The 22,318-nt window shown below is 41.2% G+C and overlaps 1 protein-coding gene across 4 annotated transcripts in view; it reads left to right on the plus strand.

The window, feature by feature from the left end:
- MPPED2 (metallophosphoesterase domain containing 2) overlaps positions 1-22,318 on the plus strand; it is a 186,512-nt gene that overhangs the window by 49,500 nt on the left and 114,694 nt on the right. The window lies entirely within an intron of this gene.

Here is a 22,318-nt window from a genome sequence, read left to right on the forward strand (position 1 = left end):
TGGAAAGCTTTGAAAACGATCTCATCTCACTCATTCTGCTTTAATGAGGGCATTCATTGGCACACAGGAGACCTAGAATCATATTTTTAATTCATTGGCTCTGTAATCTTTCCCAGATATTATGAGCAAAGATGTACAGATGACCTACCAGGAAGGGAAAATTTCTAAGAAAGGAGAGGATATAAAAGTCCTTGTATGAAGCAAAATTCCTACAGTACACGTCTGCTTGGGAGCAGTTTTCCTAAGCGAACTGGAGGGTGTCCCAAGACCCCTGGAAAGATAAGATATTCTGCTGCTCAAAAAACTTGGGATAGAAAGTGCCCTGTGCGCTGTAAAAAGGATAATATTATAGCAACTTTGTGGTTGCTTTAAAAGTACTCACAAGTCGGGGTTGCTACAAATTGTTGGATCCTGGGTCAGGCAGTTGCCCCAAATTAGCATTACAAGGCAATCATGGGGTTATTCATACCTAGATTAGAAGACAGACTTTTTAAAGAATCTTCATAAGGGAGGGAAAGAAGTGCACGTGTTTGAGATTTTACAATCTCTAAAGACACTAAAGAATTACACAGTAAAGAGCAGAAATCACAGAAAGAGCCAAGAAAAATTACTCAGGAGACTAAGGCAGAAACTTAAATTAAAAAAATTTGTTTTCCAGCACATGCACGCAGGGTTTGGGAAATTTTAAAATTTTTGATTAAACGATAAAATGTATGTGTTAATGGAAAAAGTGTGTGCGTTAAAGACGTTAAAATAATACTTTTTAAATAAGCACTAAGCTTCAATGATAACATAACTATTTTGATTATTCACATGACCTCGTTCATCTGTCCATATGTTATATAATTGACATCAGAGTACATACCTGCTCTTTGATTTTTGGCTTTCATTTAATAGTATTTTTTGGTAAGACTTCAAATGTTTTTGCATAATTTTCATATTTTTCCTTTTTAATAGCAGCGTGCCATTTATATTGTTGGCTGAACCTTTATTTAATAAGACATCCCTCTTACAAATGAACGTTTAAATTGGTGTCAATTTTTCCTCTGATAGAAAGCACTGGAATGTGCATTTTTGTGTGTCTATGTCTTTTTGCTTCCAATGACTTATTTATTAGGGTGAAATACTGCGTATGCACTGTTACTGGGTCTGAGGATCTGAAATTCCTTATGGTTCTTGGTGGGTGCCATGCATTGTGGCATCTTGCTTTTCTTGGGGTGTTGTAACTGTGCTTCATGAACAGTGAACAAATTAGGGATCAGTTTTACCACAATCTTGACAGCCCTGGGTGTTAGAGCTTTTATATTTTGTACTGTTTTAGTAGGCATTCAGTTATCTTATTTAAAACAGCAAGATTTTAAAATATCATTTAGCACAATCTCATTTTTAGAAATGAATACAAATGTAGAGAAGTTCAGTGACTTTCTTGGTCTCCTTGTGGCAGAGTTGGGTGTAATCCAGATCTTTTCACGTCGGTTTTTCGCTTCTGTAACATTTTCTTTCAAATACAATTATCTCTTTATTTTAGCAACTTCTAGCTCTGAACTACTAGTGGCTAACATTGTCTTGAGGTGAATTTTGACAGTTTTAAACTCTCTGTAACAGTGAAATCTCAGCACACGTTACTGAGCTGTGTTGAGAATGTTGATTTTTAAAGAAAGGGAAGAAGCCCTGTGGGAAGTTTACAGAAATGCAACATGGGTTTGATCCTGGTTACAGTCTTGTTTAGCCACTGACCTTGGGCAACTGAACTACCCTCTCCTTACCCCTGGGGTTCCCTGTGCAGAACTAAGGATTAATGCTTTCTAGACTGTTGTGCAGATTAATCAGTAAATGATTGCTGCTAGTAAGTTTTTGTGGGCCATTAATAATTGAATGGGGAATGTGGTGAATGAACCATCCATGGATATTTAAAGGGTAAAAACAAGAAGAGGTCAGAGAAATTATTTAGTAGATTAGAAGTAAACACTTGGAGATTTTATAAGGGAAAGTGCTCCATAAATGGAAATGTGCCGTAACCAGGGAAATGAAATGATAAAGAAATAAAATGCTAAGGCCCAGCTGCGGGGTCAGTTCCTTCTTTTCTCATTTTCCCCTCTGGTCTGGTGAGGCAGAAGGAAGAAGTCTCAGCATGGGGCACAGAATTTGAGACTGGAGACCAAGGGAGCCCATGGAATATGAGTAGAGAAGTTGGGGTCCCACTGAGAGAGCCCAGAATAGCTCCCTGTTACCTGGGCAACCTTGTGGCTCAGAGGGTGAGAGATGGTGTGTGATGATTACACTCTACCACTTGGCTCAACCAGGAACCACTCACCTGAAAAGGATGCTTTCGACAACAGCCGCCAGGTAGCCTGGCAGTGTGGAGTCAGGGGTCAGATCAGTCCAGGGCTTTTGCCATTCTAGGTCATACAACTCTTCCTGGGGCATAGATCTCACGGATTTGGCAGGCATTTAGAATCTAATGAATCTCTAACTGATTTCCATCTTCGTATTCTAATCTAGACTATGCTGATCATTGAAAACCCCCCTGACCTGCAGGCTCCTTTGCTCTCCTGTCCTGCTGCACTGATCTGTTTATTTGTAGGCCAGGCACTCCTTCTATACCTCTAACCTCCCTCTAAAGTTGCCACTGCTGTCCCCATTTTACAGATGAGGAATCTGGAGCTCAGCTGGGTGAACTTACCCACCATCAGTTGGTAGACAAGAAGCTCAGGATGCTGAGTGAGCTACCTAAGTACACTCAGCTCATGAACCCGAGGCTGGCTGACTTTAGAGCACAAGCTTTTTTTCTCTGTCATTCTGTGGTAATTATAAGTAGGCTTGAGCATCTAGAAGCTTGAAAGTAATGCTGTAGCTTCTGCTAGCTTCATGTGGAAATTGATTAGCATTTTGGCCATGTGCTAATATCGCATGCATTTGAGAGATGTGTTTAGACCCTGCCCATCTTGAATCTCACTCTGGCTGACCAGCTACGAGGCCTGAAACCCCATCACGCGTTCCCTGTTGGTTCAAAGATGATAGGCCCTGATTAATGTGTACATATATGACCTGGCAGGTATGACATGTAAAGCTATTAAGACAAGGTGATTTAAGAGATCAGCTAGCACAAGTGTCATAAGAAGATAGAACTCAAACCAGGCACCTTCCAAGGATGGGCAGGTAGCATAGCATGTAATGACCATGAACAGCTGGGAAGAGCCAGCTCTGAATTTGCTACCTTTCGCGTAAGTTTCTTAAACTCCTGAGCTTCGATTTACTCATTTGTAAAATAGGTACCACAATCATAACTCCACGGTTGCTGTGAGGTTATACTCTGTGATAAAACTCACACCTTTCCTGTAGACCACTTTCAACAAATAGTGTAGAAGGAGCCAGCAGAGCCAGTGGATATAGGTTTGGAAGGCAGAAACTAAGAGGGACTGGCCTTGGGCCATGCTTAAGGATTCAGCATGTGAGGGCGCACTGAAATAGCAAGCCTGCCTGTGAACAATGACATGCAGGGGACAGAGCGTCAGGACTGGAAGAGATCTCGGAGGCCGTGGTGTGCCATCTCCCAATTTGATGGAAATGGAAACTGAGGAGAGACGGAGTGAATTGCCCATGGTTCTCAGATAATTAATGGCCGAATTGGGACTAGAACGTGGACAGGGCAGGGTGGGATGGGTGAGTAACATGCATTAATGTGTACTGTCTGCGAGAGGGAGAGTCTGTACCCCTCCCCCAACTGCAGGTGTCATCAGACAATACTCACAATGGCTTGTGGAGAAGGTATTGCTAGCATCTTTTTTACTTGAAGAAAACTGTGCACCTTGTTAAACTTCATTTACTTAGGATCACACAATTAGAAGGTAATCTCAGGATTTGAATTTAAATCCTTTAGAATCCAAGTCCCAAGTGTGTTTTCTTAGTATTCTCTATTCCTGATCTGGGACTTGGGATCCCCGCTGGGGTGACCATATCCTGAGTAAAATATGGTTCTTTGACTAAGTGCCTCTCCTTAAAACACACATTCTCACATACATGCACTCAGGGTCTAGGTGGGCTTGGTTCTTGCAAAAGCTGTTTTGTGGTGCAGCCTCTGAGCATGAGTTGGTTGATGGGCTGCACTGTGAGCTGTCCTCATTTGATGTGGACATCTCCAGGGATGGTGATTTATAACTGAGTAAATACTCATAAAGAGTACTAAAGGCTGGGCATGGTGGTTCACACATGTGATCCCAGTACTCTGGGAGCTGGAGGTGGGAGGATGAGTTGAGGGTAGGAATTTGAGACTAGCTTGGGCAGCATAGTGAGATCCCTGTCTCTAAAAAATTTTTTTTAATTAGCGGGGTGTGGTAGTGAGCATCTGTAGTACTAGCTCAGGAGGCTGAGGCAGGAAGATTGCTTGAACCGAGGACTTGGAGTCTACAGCAAGCTACAAGCATGCCACTGCACTCTAGCCTAGGTGACATATGACGGGGAGAGACCTCATCTACACACACACACAAGGCAGCCAGTCATGTAAGTTCTGAGAAATAGTCTAAATTGCCTTATAACGTAAGCATTTCATCATGCTTGTCCTTGAATGAGTAACCAGTGACAGGAACCTGGAAATCTTACCCCCTTGGGCAAGTCTTTCTCACTTATAAACTCTTGAATTACAAATGATCAGGATATTCTATAGCTTCAGCCACTGCTTCAATGGCTTCTTTCCTACCAAATCTCTACCATGGGGTAGGAAATGAAACTTTAAATCCCTAAAACTGCCATCCTGAAGGAGCCCCTAGAACCTCTGCTTTCCACCTGTCAGCAAGCTGGTTGATCAGACCCCCCAGTCCTCAATCCTCCCAAATGACCTGCACCTCTCTCCACTCAGCTGCTGTCCAGGGTGAGAGCGACAGGGTACTTCTTATCACCAAAGACTTATTGCTAGAGTTGTGGCAAAGAAACACAGATAACCCTTTTCCAGGGAAATACTTTTTTTTTTTTTTTGTAGAGACAGAGTCTCACTGTACCGTCCTCGGGTAGAGTGCGGTGGCGTCACACGGCTCACAGCAACCTCTAACTCTTGGGCTTACGCGATTCTCCTGCCTCAGCCTCCGGAGTAGCTGGGACTACAGGCGCCCGCCACAATGCCCGGCTATTTTTTAGTTGCAGTTTGGCCGGGGCTGGGTTTGAACCCGCCACCCTCGGCATATGGGGCCGATGCCCTACTCACTGAGCCACAGGCGCCACCTCCAGGGAAATACTTTTTAAAGTGACTGTTAACTCCTATTATCTCATTAATATTTTAGCTGAGTCATGAGTAGGCATCAGTAAATTGGCCTGGGAGCCTGCCACCTTGTCATGTATTTTCTTTTTTATCTTGACAAAAATGCGTCCTAGTCACAGACTTGGATTCAAAATTAACTTGTGAACTATATGAAGTATCTGTTAGTTAAAATGTGATTATTTTCAATGCTTTTTGCTAAGTTCTGAAATTCAGTGGCTGCTAATAACACTTTCCCTAAACGTGCATTTTGCAAGGCTTTTTCCCGTGTGTGGTTCCTCCACATTGGCATAGTGTGCTTCACGCCCAGGCCTTTTTTGATATCATCATTCACTCACTTTAGTCCCTGCTTAGAGCTTTCATCTGCAGAGGATTTTTGGCAGCTGTGGTATACATGCCCACAGCTGCTGCACACACGGGCAGTAGAAGGTCTTATCATTTGCACATGCACATTTTTTTATCTCCATTTCTTCCTATTCTTCAAATGCAACATGCCCCTTCACTCCCCCTTCCTTTTACAAGCCCTGATCCACTTCCCAGAAGGACCTGCTCCTCCAGGAGAACTCACGGCTCCGTTACGACAGATTCTCTTTGAGAGCTGGTCGCTCCTCTTAGCACAGTGATCACACGTCTGGGTAGCCCTACCCATGTTTACTGGGCCATTGTTTACTTATCTCTCCTTCCCAGATAGACACCTCTGTACACCTGGCACCTGGAACACTGTCAGCGCCCACAAATGTTTGTTGAATCACTGAGTGAATGAATGAACATAAAGGTACAAGAATTTTTTTTTTCTGCCTACACTTTTGGCCCAAACTTTAAAATTATGTAGCACACCGTATGTATAGTGCTATATGTACAGTCGCTCCCTGCTGGAGTGACCATATCCTGGGTAAAGTTATGTTTCTTGGAAGAACTGCCTCTCCTTAAAACACGCATGTAACATGTATGTGCCGTATGCACACACACATATATGTAATTTACGTACAGTTCTCTTGCCTTCCTTTTCCTTTTCTTTTTATCCTCAAGGAATTTTCAACACTCACTGGTGCTGGTTGGTGATTCCTCTGTACTGGGCAGAAATACTTAAGAAGGTTTTGCTGATGATGTTTAGTTTCCTACATTATAATTAGAAAGTCAAGACTCTTGGGTGGCCTATTCTTTCAGCCTAAAGTTTATATATAACAATTTAGTCAGTTAAAAATTTAATACACACTACCAGTGCCACAAACTTTTAATTACGGCCTTTCTTTGGCTTGGATTGTCACTTACTAGCTCTGAGCTTCATTCTCTCCAGGCCTACAAAGGAGAATGAAAATGGTGCTAAGGAAAATCTCAAGAAGAGGGTTATTCATCTGTGTGGGAGCATGGGATTAGTCATGGTTATAATGGAGTGTGACTATAACAAACATCCCAGATTGTAGACACACGCAAATCCATTTTTGCCCCTTATAGAAGACTGTGTTCCTTTCCCAGTGATCTTGGTATTGGCCCAAAGTTTTGGTGCTGGTCCTTGAGAAAAGCCTTCATGCCTGGAGCTATTTATTTTATTCTTATACTACATGTCCTACAGGTTCGTTTTTAATAGCTTATGGCTAGACATAAGTCAAAAGAAGAAAACACAATTACTGGTAAACAGAGATAATGTGTTACTATTTTAGTATAGATTCATATAGAATGTTTTCTGTTGATACACATACACACACAAATGTTTTCCACTGAAATAGAGATCTTATAGTAGGACTTGGTTTTAATTGTTTTTATCTTACTATATCATGACATTTTTTAAACATCAATAATTACAGCTAAAATACTTTTTTTCCGAGGACATTTTCATTATAAGATACACATACATTATAAAAGGTCAAATATTTGACATATGCAAAGCAGAAAATACACATTGCTCTGTAGTTTCCAGTTACCATTTGATGTATAGCCTTTCAGAAAATTTTCTGCTTTTTATTGCTATTTTTAAAATTTTCACCCTTTGAGGGTTTTTGTATGACCGTTTAAAAAAAATTAATAAAGCTACACATACTATCTTGTACCTTAAAAAAACATTCATACCTAATGTTCTGTGTGAGCATAGCATTCCGTGGTATGAATGGTCTCTGTTACTGGACACCTGAATATGTCCATTCTCTTCTTATTAAGTGCTCTGGAGTGATGAACATCCTTCTTCCCCGCTTGGCAGATATCCTTAATTATATCCATGGGATATAGTCCTAGAATTGTGGCTTCAAATAGTATTTATTTTTAAAATGTTTATGACGTATTGCCAAATTTCCCTTTATAAAGATTACAATTTCTACTTAACATTCTTGGTTTGTAGTATTTGAGAGTTTTTGTCAACGTATTTTTGAGTATCTTCAGGGGCAGCAAATCTCCACCCTTTAAAGGGGCTTCTAAAAAATGGCTATCAGCTATTTTTTTTTCAAATTATGAAAGTTTAGATGCTCAAAAAATGTAAATAATGATACAGAAGAAAATTACGATTGCTAATGTATCTTGCAGGTCACACGTAACTGCTATGCACAGCCAGCCTTTTGCCTGTGGTGGTTTGTGTGTGCCTGTCCCGCCTTGCTGTATAAAAGGACAGTCTGGTATTGGGTAAGAGCATGAGTATTAGATGTAGTCTGCCTCTGTTGGAGTCCTGATTTCAACATTGTTAATTCTCTGATCCTCAATTTATTCACCTGTAAAAGGAGAATTATTAATGCTTAGCATATCTAACCTCCAAGGATTGCCGTGAGGTTCAGTAAGAGAAAGGATAACCAAGGGGTACAGGTGGTGCAGGGGTGGTGAATGTTATTTGCTACTGTTACATGTTCCGGCTGTGACCCCTTTTCCCTGCTCTGTTGGTACCTTTCTTTTATTCCTTGGGAGGGCAGAAGTTGGAGAGGAACGTGGGGAGGAGAGAAATTCAGGGACCGTGGCCTTATAGTCTCTTGCCACAGTGACCTGCAGGCCGGTGACTCCCTCTTTCTGTGAAGCAGAGAAAATGGGGAGCACGCTAGCCCTGCCAGGCCCCCGGAAACCTGAAGCTGTTCCCTTTCTGAGCATGCCAGACCACACTGACACAGACCTATCTGTCTCTACTACACTCCGAAGGATCTCGGAACCACACCCACGTGGGGCGGGGCCTCTCCTTTCTCTGTTCCTCTTCTCAAGCTCCTGTTGTCTCCTTCTTGTTCCCCAGGTTTATTTCAGGCCATTCCCTGTCTCCTGCAGTCATTCCCCTTCCTTCCAGAAACCATCAGGGCCCACCCGCTCCTGTCACACGAACTCTAGCACAGCCTTTCGCCAGGTTATCAAGGGCAGTTTTCAATTTTTTTTATTCTTTCACATAATACTTGCCAGGTATGTCTTACACATAGGTTGGTGAGTTTTTGAAACAATCAGAAATGATTAGGCACTGGAGCCGGTGAATTGGGTAAGGTAGGAGATGCCATTTGGATTAAAAAAACCCTTATTATGAAACTAATGTAGGACCTTCACATGAAAGCTATAACCCAGTTACAACCTAAGAATAGGGAGAAGGGGGAAAGGGAGGGGAGGGAGGGGGGAGGTGGGTGGAGGGAGGGGGATTAATGGGATTACACCTGCGGTGCATCTTACAAGGGTATATGTGAATCCTAGTAAATGTGGAATGTAAAGGTCTTAGCAAATTAACTAAGAAAATGCCACGAAAGCTATGTTAACTAGTGGGATGAAAATGTGTCAAACGGTCTATGAACCAAGTGTATGGTGCCCCACGATCATATTAATGTACATAGCTATGATTTAATAAAAAGTAAATAAAAAAAAAAAACAGAGATGTGACACAAGGTAACTAACTGTTCTCTAGGAAAGTGCCCAGTGCTTCCCAAAGAAGAGTTTCAGAAGGGATTTGAACAGGAGCAGCCTCACTGGAATGTTTATAGTCTTAGGAGTTTATGACCACTTCATAGTATGGTCTAAGAAGGAAGTAAAGGCAGGTGGCTTTAGGAAGGGTATATAAAATGACTTTCCCATGATTTACAGGGGAGGCTGTGCCGGGCAGTTTCCACAGCACAGATCCCTGATTCCCCACTGCCCGAGGACTTTCTTAATCTTCAGTTTGCTCACCGAGATGATATCTGACATGCTGTACTTTTCAGGTGTTGATTCATAGCTTGGTTTCCCCTTTTTCTATCCTAGAGTTTTCATTTATTCAGTAACTTCTCTTTCTACTCCAGGGAATTCAGTTAGGTGGCTGTAGCAGCTTCCTGCCCCTTTTTCTCCTTTTCCCATTCTCCCTCCTTTTCTTCCAATATGTAATTCTAGGATCCAGCAGATGTCTGTGAGTTGCCCGTACGTTCTATGGTGTGGCTGTAACGCATCCCGTTTTCTTGTCGGTAATAGCAGAGGAGAGGAATATTTGCTTAACACAAATAACAGTGATTTACACTTATCTACTTGGTCTTCTCTACATGAAGAATCTTTTTTCCTAAGTAAATTAATTCACGGTCTATTTTGTATTAAAATAAATTTTTCCAATATGGACGAAATTAACTGTATAGTTCAGTTTTGGTATAGAATTAAGTACTTTGGGGAAGAAATTAACCCAAACACAGCCTCGTTGAATATGCTCAAGTAAGTAAGATTGTATGTGGTTTCATTAGAAAGGATCATTAGTGACCTGAGGACATGATGGCTAGGTCTTTTGTGATCCGTGTGAACCTAATCCTCTCTGTTATAGACAGCCATTTTCTTAAATTACATTAATTATAATCCCTTTAATTTATATGACGCCCTTCCTCCAAAGGACTTCAAGTACCTTTGGGGATATGAGATCATTAATACTTAGATTGCTCTAGGGAAGTTGATAGGAGCAGACAGTGTTCTCCCTGTCTTACTGATGGATGGATGGAGACCCACAAAGGTGCAGGGACAGACTGGGTCACATTGGAACCAACACAAGAGGCAAAGTCACTGCCTTGACCCCAGTGTTCAGTATTCAGTTTTAAAGCTTCCTACTTTCTCCTTTTCTGAAATCTCTTAAAGAGAAACAGACGTGGACAAGACATATATTAATCATTACTTCATCAGCGTAACAGAAAAGTCATGTAAACATTTTTCCTTAAAAGGAGACTTTTTTGTTTTGCATTTTACTGTATGAAAATTGTATCGCTATTAAAAATGAATAAAATTTGAAAAGGAACACTTTAAAAACCAAAAAAGTCCTTGATTTTTCTAAACCCTCCAGTCTAAAGAGGAAAATGGAAGCCCCCAAACTCTGCCGTCCTAGACCCTAGAGCAAGATCCTTCTGTCCCAGAACATGGAGGGACTTTATCCTCAGAAGGTAATTTGTGTATATGCTTCCACAGGCCAGGTCCTGCTTTGTGGTAGACGTGGAGACACAGGGGACAGGAGAGTGATATCCCTGAATTCGGCATCCGGTTTCTGACGGTCAATATTGTTTCCCCCGTTTTATGAATGAGGCAGCTGGCACGCAGAGAGTCTCCTGTGGCCCGTTTTTCACAGATTGGTTAGAGGAGGGCCTGCGACCCCAGGCTTTGTCTTCTGCCTGGTTGTGAAGCCTTTTCGTATCCTCTGCTCATTCTACATATCAAAATCTGGGAGCTTTTATTCTAATTCTTTGAGGTTTTATCTTAATATCTGTCTAGTCTCTCTGCAGATACTTGCATTTAATAGGAGAATAGGTGTTTTGACATATGTGGTCCATAGACACCTCAACCAGTACCATCTTGGACGTCCTCCAAATACTGCTTGTTTTTCTAAAATTTCCCTCCTGACTCACAGTACCATTAACGCAGGCACCTAAACTTTGTCCATCTAACTATAACTGCCGTAGTTAATTCCTGTCTGTCAGCCCCTCCGTCCTGCCTAGAGAGACTGCCAAGGCCCAACTTGAATTCATCTCTCCTGGAATCGTCCAATAATAATAACTAACTTCTTGAGCACCCATGACTGTCTGCCTTTACCTCTATTGACTCACTTAATCCTCACAACACTCCGAAGCTGGTCGATGATGTTTTCTTCATTTTTACTGGTAAAGATTTGGAGGCACGAGACCTTTGATTCATGAGACCCACGATATTCTATGGGACGCGTTTCAGGGACCATAAACCAAAGGAAAAGAGTCTCCTGTGGCATTCAGAGTTCTTTTCATGAGCTGGTGCAATCTGTCCTTTTTTTTAATGGAATTTTTTATCTTTTTTATTTATTTATTTTTCTTATTTCTTATTTGAGACCGAGTCTCACTCTCTCGCCCTGGGGAGAATGCTGTAGTGTCATCAAAGGTCACAGCAACTGAAAACTCCTGGGTTCAAGCGATCCTCTTGCCTCAGCCTTCCAAGTAGCTGGGACTACAGGCATGAGCCACCATGCCTGCCTAGTTTTTTCTATTTTTAGTAGAGACAGGGTCTCCCTCTTGCTCAGGCTGGTCTTGAACTCTTGAGCTCAGGCAATCTGCGTGCCTCAGCCTCCAGGATGCTGGGATTACAGGCATGAGCCACCGTGTCCGGCCTGTCTGTTTATCTTCACTCCCCACTGTACTTCTCTCTGGCCTCTTTCACACTCCTTGGACTCCTGTCCTACCTTTCCTCCCCTGGCCTGAGATTGTTCCCGCCTTCAACTTCTGTACTTAGCCATTCACTCAGTCTTTCGGTGTCTGCTCACATGCCACCTCCTGGATGAGGTCTTCTGATAAATCCCTGAAAGGGTCTGGATTTATCTCATTTATTGCTGTGTCCTCTGCCTTCAGCAGAGCCTGACACATAGAGGCTGCTCAAAAACTATGTGTTGAGTGAATGGATGAGGGATGAAAGTGAGGCCGTGAGGGCAGGGGTCATTGATGAGGTCACAAGCAGGGTGCCTTGTGTGTAGTAAGCACTTGCTTAATTTTTCCTGAATAATGAATATTTACTAAAAAAAAAAAGAAAAGAAAAGAAAATAGTGACTAATTCTCACATAAATTGGATTTAATTTTGACCAAAGTATACTAAACATTAATTTTTAATTCAACTTGTTAATATGTTGTTTAGGATATTGTATCCTCATTTGTAAGTGAAATATGTTTGTAATTGCCCCTTTATAATAATATATTCTCTCCAATTTTAATGTCAGGTGTATCCAGATTAAGTAGAATGATTTTGAAGTATTTCTTCTTTTTCTATTGTCTATAAGATTTAGCATGATCTGTTTTTTGAAATTATTTTTTTACTTTTATTTATAAATATTAGTTGTCTATTTTTTGAGACTTTGGGGAAAAAATAAGAAGAAGACGTTAACTGATTACTCCATGCTGAACCTCAGAGTCAAAGTATTCTATGATGGACATACTCTTTTTTTTTTTTTTTGCAGTTTTTGGCCAGGGCTGGGTTTGAACCCGCCACCTCCAGCATATGGGGCCAGCGCCCTACCCCTTTGAGCCACAGGCGCCACCCAATAGACATACTCTTATCTGACAATGTGAATGTTACTTTCTTTGCATTATTACTATTATTATTGCTTAATATTTTGATGCAGTAATCGTCTGATTTATTTTCTGAATGTATTTTTTGTCCTTCGTTCTTTACGAGGTTTTTGTTTCTAGTCCTTATCTTAAACATGGTTATTGTTATTAAATTTTAAGTCTTTTTAATTCTGTGAAGGCAAAGTAGAAACCTAATAAACACATGTATGTGTAAAAAAAAAAAAAAGATAATGAATATTTGCTCATCTTCGTCCCACAGCCTGCCTGCTGATCTTGTTTCATTTCTTCTGCAAACTCCTGTTCATTCTCTCAGGCCCCATTCCGAGGGGGCCCCTTTTATGAAATTGGCCCTGACGTGCCCGAGGGCCGTCATTTCTTCCTTCCCTCCATACTGTGTCCGGTTCAGCAGTGCACGTTACGTTTAGGGCTTCCGGTCTTCTCTTTTGGTTATGAGTCTCTTGAGAGCACACGCCCAGCAGAGTCTCTAGTAAATAGCAAGTCTTCAATAAACGCTGTGTTTTCCTCATTTCCTGGTTGTGTTTCCATTACCAAAATGCATTGCTTCCCTGAACATCAGCCACCTGTTGTCTACAGTGGGGAAATCATCCCAGAGTGGGGAGGATGGAGTGTCAGGAACATTGTTAGAAGATGTCAAATACCATGTAAATGTTAAAGATTGTTATTTCGTTGTTAACATCCTATCCCGTCCCTCACTGCCTTACGTGGAAAACCTCTGAATGTGTTTCAGACTCTGCCACAGGTTTCCAGAGTCATACCTATATCCAGTGGCCCTTTGCCTTGGCTTTGAGCTTTCTGAGACGCTGCACAGATCACTTCCATTTTAACTGCCCTGTCTCCGTGCAGCCTGCCTGCATATCGTTTCCAGGAATCTTGATTCCAGCATCCCTTGGGTTTTTGAACACCATTCTCCTGACCCTCCAGGCTCCATGGAGAGTCAGTTTTGCTGCCAGTCTATCACTTGACTCACTAATTCTTGGCGCCCCCGTCCCCTCCCCCTTTGACTGATAAATTTTCATTATTGGTTTTGTGTGAAAGTCTTCAGGGTTCTACTCTGCCTGACCCCTGTGGTCACTTAGTGATTACATGCGCCAGCTGAGGTAATTTATTCACTTTGTTTTGGTGTGAGCATGTCCCATGGGGCTTGTAACTGCTGTAATCACTTGACCCTAGTGACTGTTAAATGCTTTAAACACAGTTATTTTAAATTTATAATTGTTTTCGTTAAAAATCCCTTATAGTAACTTAACTGACCTTGCTGTCAACGTGGCATTAGGTGCAGGGGGAAGAAATAAAAATATTATGATGCAAATAATATAGTACTCATCAGAGATGAGCGGCAAATCATCAGCTCACCCTCCCCATTCTGCTTGGAGTCCTGCGAGGAAGATGAAAGGGAAAAGGACGTAATTGCAGCACTGTCCCCATAATCTAATACAGCCATTCCCATAAGCAGGGCAGGCCACCAGCACAGGGAGCCCAAAGTGTAGTGGAGTCCGAGGTGAAGTACCAACAGGGCCTCTCCTTGGGCCCCTTATGTGGGGACAGCATTTATCACACCCATGGATAGCCCCAGTTGCTCACTATTTTTTCATTCACATTTTTAATACTTATTTTCAAGTTTCAGAAAAGTTGCAAAAATAATACAGTGAACACCCATGGACCTTTCACACAGATTCTCCAATTGTTAATGTTTAATTTGTTTTATTATTCTTTCTCTCTTTCTAGTGTATGTGTATGTGTGTGTGTATTTTTTCCTGGAGCATAGATGAGTAAGGTACAGACATCATGCCCCTTTACCCTCAATATTTCGATATGTCTTTCCTAAGACCGTGGATATTCATTTACATGAAGTCACTACAAATGATCAAAATCAAGAAATATAAATCTGCATAATTCTATTATTTAACCTACAGACCTTTTCCAAATTTTGCCAGTTGTCTTCATCATTTTCTTACAATTTTTTCTTTCTTTATTTTTATGCAACCTTTATTATTTATTATGTATTTTTTTGAGGCAGAGTCTCACTATTTTGCCCTAGTTAGAGTGCTGCAGAGTCGTAGCTCATAGCAACCTACAACTCTTGGGCTTAAGCAACTCTCTTGCCTCAGCCTCCCAAGTAGCTGGAACCATAGACGCCCGCCACAACACCTGGCTATTTTATGTTGCAGTTGTTTAGCTGGCCCAGGCTGGGTTCGAACCCTCCACCCTTGGTGTATGTGGCTGGCGCCATAACCACTGTGCTACGGGGGCCAAGCCAATGATTGTTTTCTATTCCAGAACTTAATCCGGAATTATGCGCTGCCATTGGTTGTAAAAATCAAATCAAATCAAGCTAAATCAAAAATGCTATTTCTCACTTTCTTATCTAAAAGAGTGAGGGGAGTATTTAGGACATTTGATATTAGCATTTGTCATAGCCTATAAAATGCACATAAGAATTATATGCAAAAAAGAATTATAGATTTCCTAATTCGAAATGTTTCTTTCAAATTTTGAGAATTAGGGGATGTTTTTATGATGTTCCATAAAGGAATTACATTGGGGGAAAATGACTTTTCATTTTAGTTTTGCTGTGTGTGTTACCTCGCTTTTTTAACTTCTGGAATTTGTTTTAAAACCATCTTTAGTGCATCCAAAATGAATAATTAAGTAGCTAACTATAAACATGCATTATTGATCTATCAGATTTAGATATTATAGCAGGAACTTTGGTGTGCGTGATAAAATGGAAGCAAACTTTATTTTTCCCAGAATTTTTAAAAACTCTATTTAAATTTCAGGAGCAGGACATAAACAATATTTTTTTCTTAAAATTTCAGGGTGAAGTTGTATAATTCAGCACATGGTCTCCCTTCTCTCAGCCATTTATACAAATTTCACTTTTTCTCTGTGTGTTTTTTTCTCTTTTGTTTGGAAATACAATTGGTAAGTAAATGTTCTTGTTTTTTGGAAGAGACTTGCCCATGAGGACAGACATCTAACTATAAATATACAACCTCTGAGCTTTAATTGTCAGTAAAATGCAGTGAACAATTTTGGGAAGTTCTGTATTTACTGACTTTAAATTAATCACATTACCCAGTTGTTTGAGATTCAGTCCCTACCAAGCTCAGTGCATTTATCGCCTTTTGTCACCACAATTTGGAATTGTTAATGAACCAAGGGCATACCTGTATAATATTAATTCTAGAAGTGGTGATGGTGCTGGTAGTGGTGGTAATAATAATAGTACTAGTGGAATTAGTGGGAATGCTAGATCAGTTAGCTATAAATTTAAGAGTTTGTGGTGGCTTTAGGAAACCTACCTGATATTTCAGTATTTTCATTGTATATTCTTCATTTTATGAATCCACTCTTCATAGAAAGCTTGGATTTAGGGAGCAGAGTAAACATAGAGTCTGAAGTGAGTGTGCTTGCATTAAAAAATGAATCTTTAAACTTGCGCAGTTAGTGCTGTGAAAGTGAGTAAACTAAGCATTCTCCTATAAAAATAGGTGGAAACTAGAAATGCATGTCTGTCTTTTATGGGGCTTGTAGAGCTTTTCTTCTGGTGGTCCTGAAAAGGCCTTGTGAGGGTTGGAAGGACTTCTGTCTTCACACGTTTGTGCATACCCAGCTCCTGGTCCACTTAAACCCTTCTTATCCAGTGCCACAGGGAATGAAAAGTGTTCAGTTCATCAAAAAGTCAGCCTAAGTGGGAGATCATACAAATGATAACCATAGTGCTAAATGGTTTTATTTTAACTTAAAGCCTAGAGATACGCATGCTTTGGTTGTTTTCTGAGGCAGCACCAGAGCCTTTCCTTTGAATACAGAAACTGTGATTAAAGATCATTACGGGCTTTCTTGGGTAAATCACGGATGGAAATTCCCGTCTTTAACATTTATTTTACTTTTTTACATTTTCATTTATTTATTGGTGAGTAAGAATGGAAAGATGCTTGTGAAACAATCTGAGTGAAGAATCCTTGTAGATGCTTATGATTTTTAAAGTGATATATAATCTTACATTAGGTAATTTTTGCTAAAATGCACAGCTGACATAACTTGGTTTGGAGATAAATGCCCATTGCTCTTGGACGCTGTACATGGAGCAAAAGTGCACAGGTGTCTCCTGGGGACAGCCACTGACTGTCACTGGTCAGTGTAATTGGGAAGCAGTCACTACGTGTCCCATAGAGACTGGAGACTGGCGGTTAAAAGTGTCTAGAATATCTAGAAAGATTCCCAACAGAAACCTTGCCCAGATCTTGGTAACTGAGCTGTAACTAGTAATTCATCCTGAATTCTTTTAGTAGTTCTAAGTCTTAACACGATCTCTTTGCCGACCTGAAAAATGATTTTTTTAAGAAGTCACACATACAGTAGAGTGATAAAATGAATTTGTTGCTCTCAGGGCAGTGTACCTCGGTATGTCTTTCATTTGTATCATAAATAAGCCAAAATGCATCACAGAGAAAGATTCCGTCATATAGAGTATCAGAAAGGAGCTGAAATGTTAAGAAGGGTTATATCTCTTAGAAATAGTTTTTACGGGGGCGGCGCCTGTGGCTCAGTGAGTAGGGCGCCGGCCCCATATACCGAGGGTGGCGGGTTCAAACCCAGCCCTGGCCAAACTGCAACCAAAATAATAGCCGGGCGTTGTGGCGGGCGCCTGTAGTCCCAGCTGCTTGGGAGGCTGAGGCAAGAGAATCACGTAAGCCCAAGAGCTGGAGGTTGCTGTGAGCTGTGTGACACCAAGGCACTCTACCGAGGGCAGCGAAGTGAGACTCTGTCTCTACAAAAAAAAAAAAAAGCAATAGTTTTTACATGGTTTTACTGAGGTAAATATGGAGCCTTCCTTTCTCTTTCCTTTCCCAGGAGGAGAAAGAATCAAGAAACTTATCCTAATTCTTTTCATCAGGGGTAGAGGGGTTGAAGTTTGAGGTTGTCCGTGCTTACAGAACAAGTTCTTTCCCTTCTCTTTAGTACCCTTTCTGTACCCTCAACAGTGAGAAACATCCAGAATTAGCAAGGACACATCCCAGACCTTGGCAGGGTTACTACGCTTCTAGACTTGGCCAGTTCAGAATTTCTGAAGTGTGGTAGTTTCATCAAATACACAGTATAGAGCGTACTGTACACATATTTGTAAAATTTAACAAAGCTCCTCAATATTGTTGGTTTTAAAAATCTCTTTTACCATATGCATATGTTTGGATCTATCTTGTTAAAAAAAATTGTGCTTATACTATTAGAAAAATATGCCTGGTGTTCATAATACTGTTTGTGTGTGCCCTAGTGGGAAATATACACACACACCAACTAACAATAGCTATAAAAATGAAATCTAGCACAGAGCCGTGCCCTGCCTTCCCAGTTAACAAGAACAATGCTTTGGGGGGTTAGAAGAGAAGCTTTGTTACTGGGGAGATGGTGGGTGGGGGGTTAGCAGCTCAAGAAGTGGGGAGGGGGAAGTGCTGCAAATTTTAGTATAATGCATAATGTTGAAAGAAATTTTATCCCATCATAAAGATTAGCAGGCTGTGTAATTCAATTTAAAATTGGTTGGCATGTCCTGACTATTATAAAGCCTTTCTTTTTTTGTTTTATCGCCATTCCATTATTTTATGTCGCCCGCCAATACAGAATGAAGCATGCAGCCATCCCATACAAAGTCCCCTTCCTTGTTTCTACCCACTAGAGAAATTGTTGGTGAATGTAAGGGATTATCTTAAAATGAGTTAAGAAAACGCTTGCTCAATTGAATGCCTCCTTGTTTTCTTTCTTCTTCTTTTTTTTTAATGAAATGAATTTCTTCTGGGCAAGCAACCATTGAGAGTGAAATTCTTTTAAAAGCATTTGGTGGACACAAGGGTTGGTTCTCAAAATTCCAGCGTTAGCACTTATCTACAGTATCATGGGCATTACTGTGCCATTGAAAGCCAAGATGCGGTAGCTTATGTTAATGCGAGACTGACAGACCCACATCTGATGGCAATTACGCATACTGGAGGGTTAATAAATGTTCTTAGAATTACTGTCTTTATTTTCTTTATTACAAGAAAAATGGGCAGCTTCCTGAGCTGTGCCTCCTGCTTCTTGCCACCAGCCTTGGTGACTTGCTAATTAACTGTTTTGGTTCCAGTCTTTCCCGGGCTCTGCGGAGTTTAATATTCATGTTAGGGAAATGCTACATCCTTTGGCCTGAATAGAGGAAGAGAATTAAATTAAATTTAGCAAACCTTTATGCCAGTGCTCTTTGTGAACAAGAAATGAAGAGCTATAGAAATAATAATGATAATAATAATAATACTTGGATATACCAGAAGAGTAGCTGGGAAATGAATGCACACTATTTTTCCCTTACATTTTTTTCCTTCTATAAGGAAGTGAGCTTAATTTTTGTTGATGTTCTGAATGGCTTTTGGTATGGCAGAGAGTTCATCATGATTGCCAACTCTGATCAGTTGTGAGGGGCTCCCTGAAGCACTTTGTTCAGGCTCGGTGGGAGGGGTCAGGATTGACGGGTAATGTCGGCCCTGCTGTCAGGAGGGGGTGTGTTTACTCACCTACTGTGCCTTTGCTGTTCCTGGTCTAGCATCGTCACTCATCCTTGGTCACATTCATGCTGTCTGACTATGGTAGACAGAAAATTGCCATAGTGAAAACGGACGCCTACTTTATTTTAACTCATTATAGCCAATCCAGACTTTTGACAATCTCTAAGTTCCTGAAAGACCATGACTTTGGTTTATCTCCTAAACCTGACTGCTCATCAGAATCTCCCAAGCAGGTGGTTAAACATTCAGATTCAGACTATTCTTGTCCACTCCCTTTTTATCATGACCTCGGTGGACTCCATTTACCTGTAAAAGGGGACAGTCGTTCTTACCTCATCAGGTTTCCGTGTGGATCAAGTAGGTTAATGTATAAAGTTTTTTAGGACAGTGTTTGATGGATGATAAATATTATATGTGCTGGTTCTCAATCTTGTAATTGTCACTGTTTTGATTTTCATTTATAGGGACTCTGAGTATCCATGCCAGAGGCAGCAAATCCAATCAGGATGTTTTACTAGTCTGTTTGAAGGAGGAGTAGAAGATATACAAGGTCCCACGGCTTGGCCGAGACATTATTAATTGAGCTTGCGGAAGTGTAAACATAGTTAAATCAGTTAGGAGGGTGTTGGCTGCAAGAAACAAAATAGTGTAAGCAACAGGGGATTTATTATCTTGTTTAACAAGAAGTGTGGGCATGGACCATTTTTCAGGATCTGGTAGTTCAGGGACTCAGGGATGAAACTAGGAACCCAAGTTCTTCCAGGATTCCTCTCTTCTAGTCTTACAGGTTGGCCTTTCCCCAAAGACTGGAGAGTGACTGCCAAAGTTCCAGGCATAGCATGAAGATAAACGGTGCTCAGTGGAAGAGATCACTTCCTCCAGTATGTTGCTTTGTGTAAGTGACGACCATTTCTTAGTAGCCCTTCCGTAGACTCCCTCTCGTGTCTCCTTGGGCAGGATTAGGTGACGTGCACCTCCTTAAATCAGTCACTGGCAAGGGAAATAAATAGACTTAATGACTAATCAAAATACACTCACCTGGGTTTTGAGCACGTGGCTTCCCAGGGAGGATGAGGGGTCTCTGCTATCAAGGACAGCGGGGTGAGGATTTGAGTAGGTTATCAACAACGTCTGCTTTAGCCATGACATATCTTTGCATGACACCTTGAGGGGGACAGTCTATTGCTTTCCTGTAATAGAATACACTTGGTATGACTTGCTATAATTCAGGGGATACCATTGTAGAATGGCCTGGCCACGGACTGGGACAGCCTTGAATAACATCTTAAAATACTGTGTTTACCGTTTTGTTTCCTATTTTCATCCTAAGGTTTTTTACTTTTTTCTTTTTCTTTCCTTTTTTTTTTTTTTTTTTTTGAGACAGTTTCATTTTGTCACCCTTGGTAGAGTGCCGTGGCACCACAACTCACAGCAACCTCAAACTCTTGGGCTTGAGTGATTCTCTTGCCTCAGCCTCCCCAGTAGCTGGGACTACAGGTACTCAACACAACACCTGGCTATTTTTCAGAGATGGGGTTTCTCTCTGGCTCAGGCTGGTTTCAAACCTGTGAGCTCAGGTAATCCACCCACTCCCAGAGTGCTAGGATTACAGGTGTGAGCCATTGTGCCTGACCACTTTTCTTTTTCTTTTCCCTCTATTCCTGTTTCTATTTTCTTTCTTCTATTTCATCTCTTGTCTATGTTAAAGAGCTACGACCAAGGCCCATGTATTAGACAGGAAGAGAGGCTTTGAGCCACCTGTGTCCCTTTCTAATAGAAAGTATGTCAAAAGGGAAGACTGCACATTCCTGTTACACGTCAGATTCTGAAGATCTGGGAGGCCCACTCCATCATGTCATCGTGGGTTGTGTTTGGTGGCTGTCTGGGGCAGCTTCCGCTCCCTTCTCTCTGACTATCTACTGACTATCATGTTGAGTTTCCTGAAGACAGAATACAAAATATCCCAGTTCATTAGTTGTCACCATGCATTGGCCACCAAGAGATGACAAAGATACATGTTTGGAACTGAACCCACTGATACAGAGTAGCAAAAATCCCCGGAAGAGACAGATCAAGGCTCACCCCCCCCAAAACAAAAACCAAACCAAATAAAAACAAAAAACCTGAAGCATCACCCATGGTTCCATGCTCATGGTTTTGAGCCCTGTCCCTTTGTAGATGAACCAGTTCACTCTGAGTGAACTGAAGACGCATTCTGCCACTGGACTGGCATAAAGGTGGGGTAGGTCAGCCTCAACTGCCTCCCTTACTAGGATGATGCTGACCCCTGAGATGTTAACTAATCACTGAAGATGTAAAGAAAAAGCAGAAGTCCAAAAGGAGACTATGCATGTATTTAAGATCATGGCTCACTCAGACCTGGAAATTAAGAACCTTTCAGGATGAAGCCTGGAATCTGATTTATTTTTTAATTCACTACATAGTTCAGAAGATAAAACAGGGTTGGGAACTGCCAGCCTCCAATGGCTACGTCAGGCTTTATAATAATGGAAGGGTTTGTACCCTCTGTCTTCTAGGGTACTGATTTTTCACCTGTGTTCTACAAGCCCTGAGAGAGTAGGACTGTGGTGCCAGGGGCAGAAGTCAATCCCTTGCTCCTACAGATGTCTTCAGCCAGAAGACACGTTTTCATTTTTTTCTTTAATCCAAGCTTTTTCATAACCTTTCCTTTGAGCAAAGCTTTCTCTTTACCCCACTTGCCCCATTACACAAACATGTCTGAGTTTACGAGGACAAAACATGGAAAGTCTGCAGTGGCCAAATAGAATGACCAAGAAAGGGAACTCTGGAACCAAGGCGTATGGCCCTAGTCCTGAGGCCATCTTCAAATTCTGGAATTCTGGGCATCCCATAACAGTTAGTATCATCCTCAGAGGACATTCTGTTGCTGCTGGTTTGATATCCCTCAATTAAGCCCTTGTGTGATGCCAAACTCCACTCCTACAATCCAATTCTCTATAATGAGATTTTTTTTACAGAGACAAAAGTATAGCCCAAGAACTAAGCAAATGTGTTAGCTTTGCTGA

Source organism: Nycticebus coucang, chromosome 14, assembly GCF_027406575.1.
Source record: "Nycticebus coucang isolate mNycCou1 chromosome 14, mNycCou1.pri, whole genome shotgun sequence".
In the NCBI taxonomy this organism is placed as follows: Eukaryota; Metazoa; Chordata; class Mammalia; order Primates; family Lorisidae; genus Nycticebus; species Nycticebus coucang.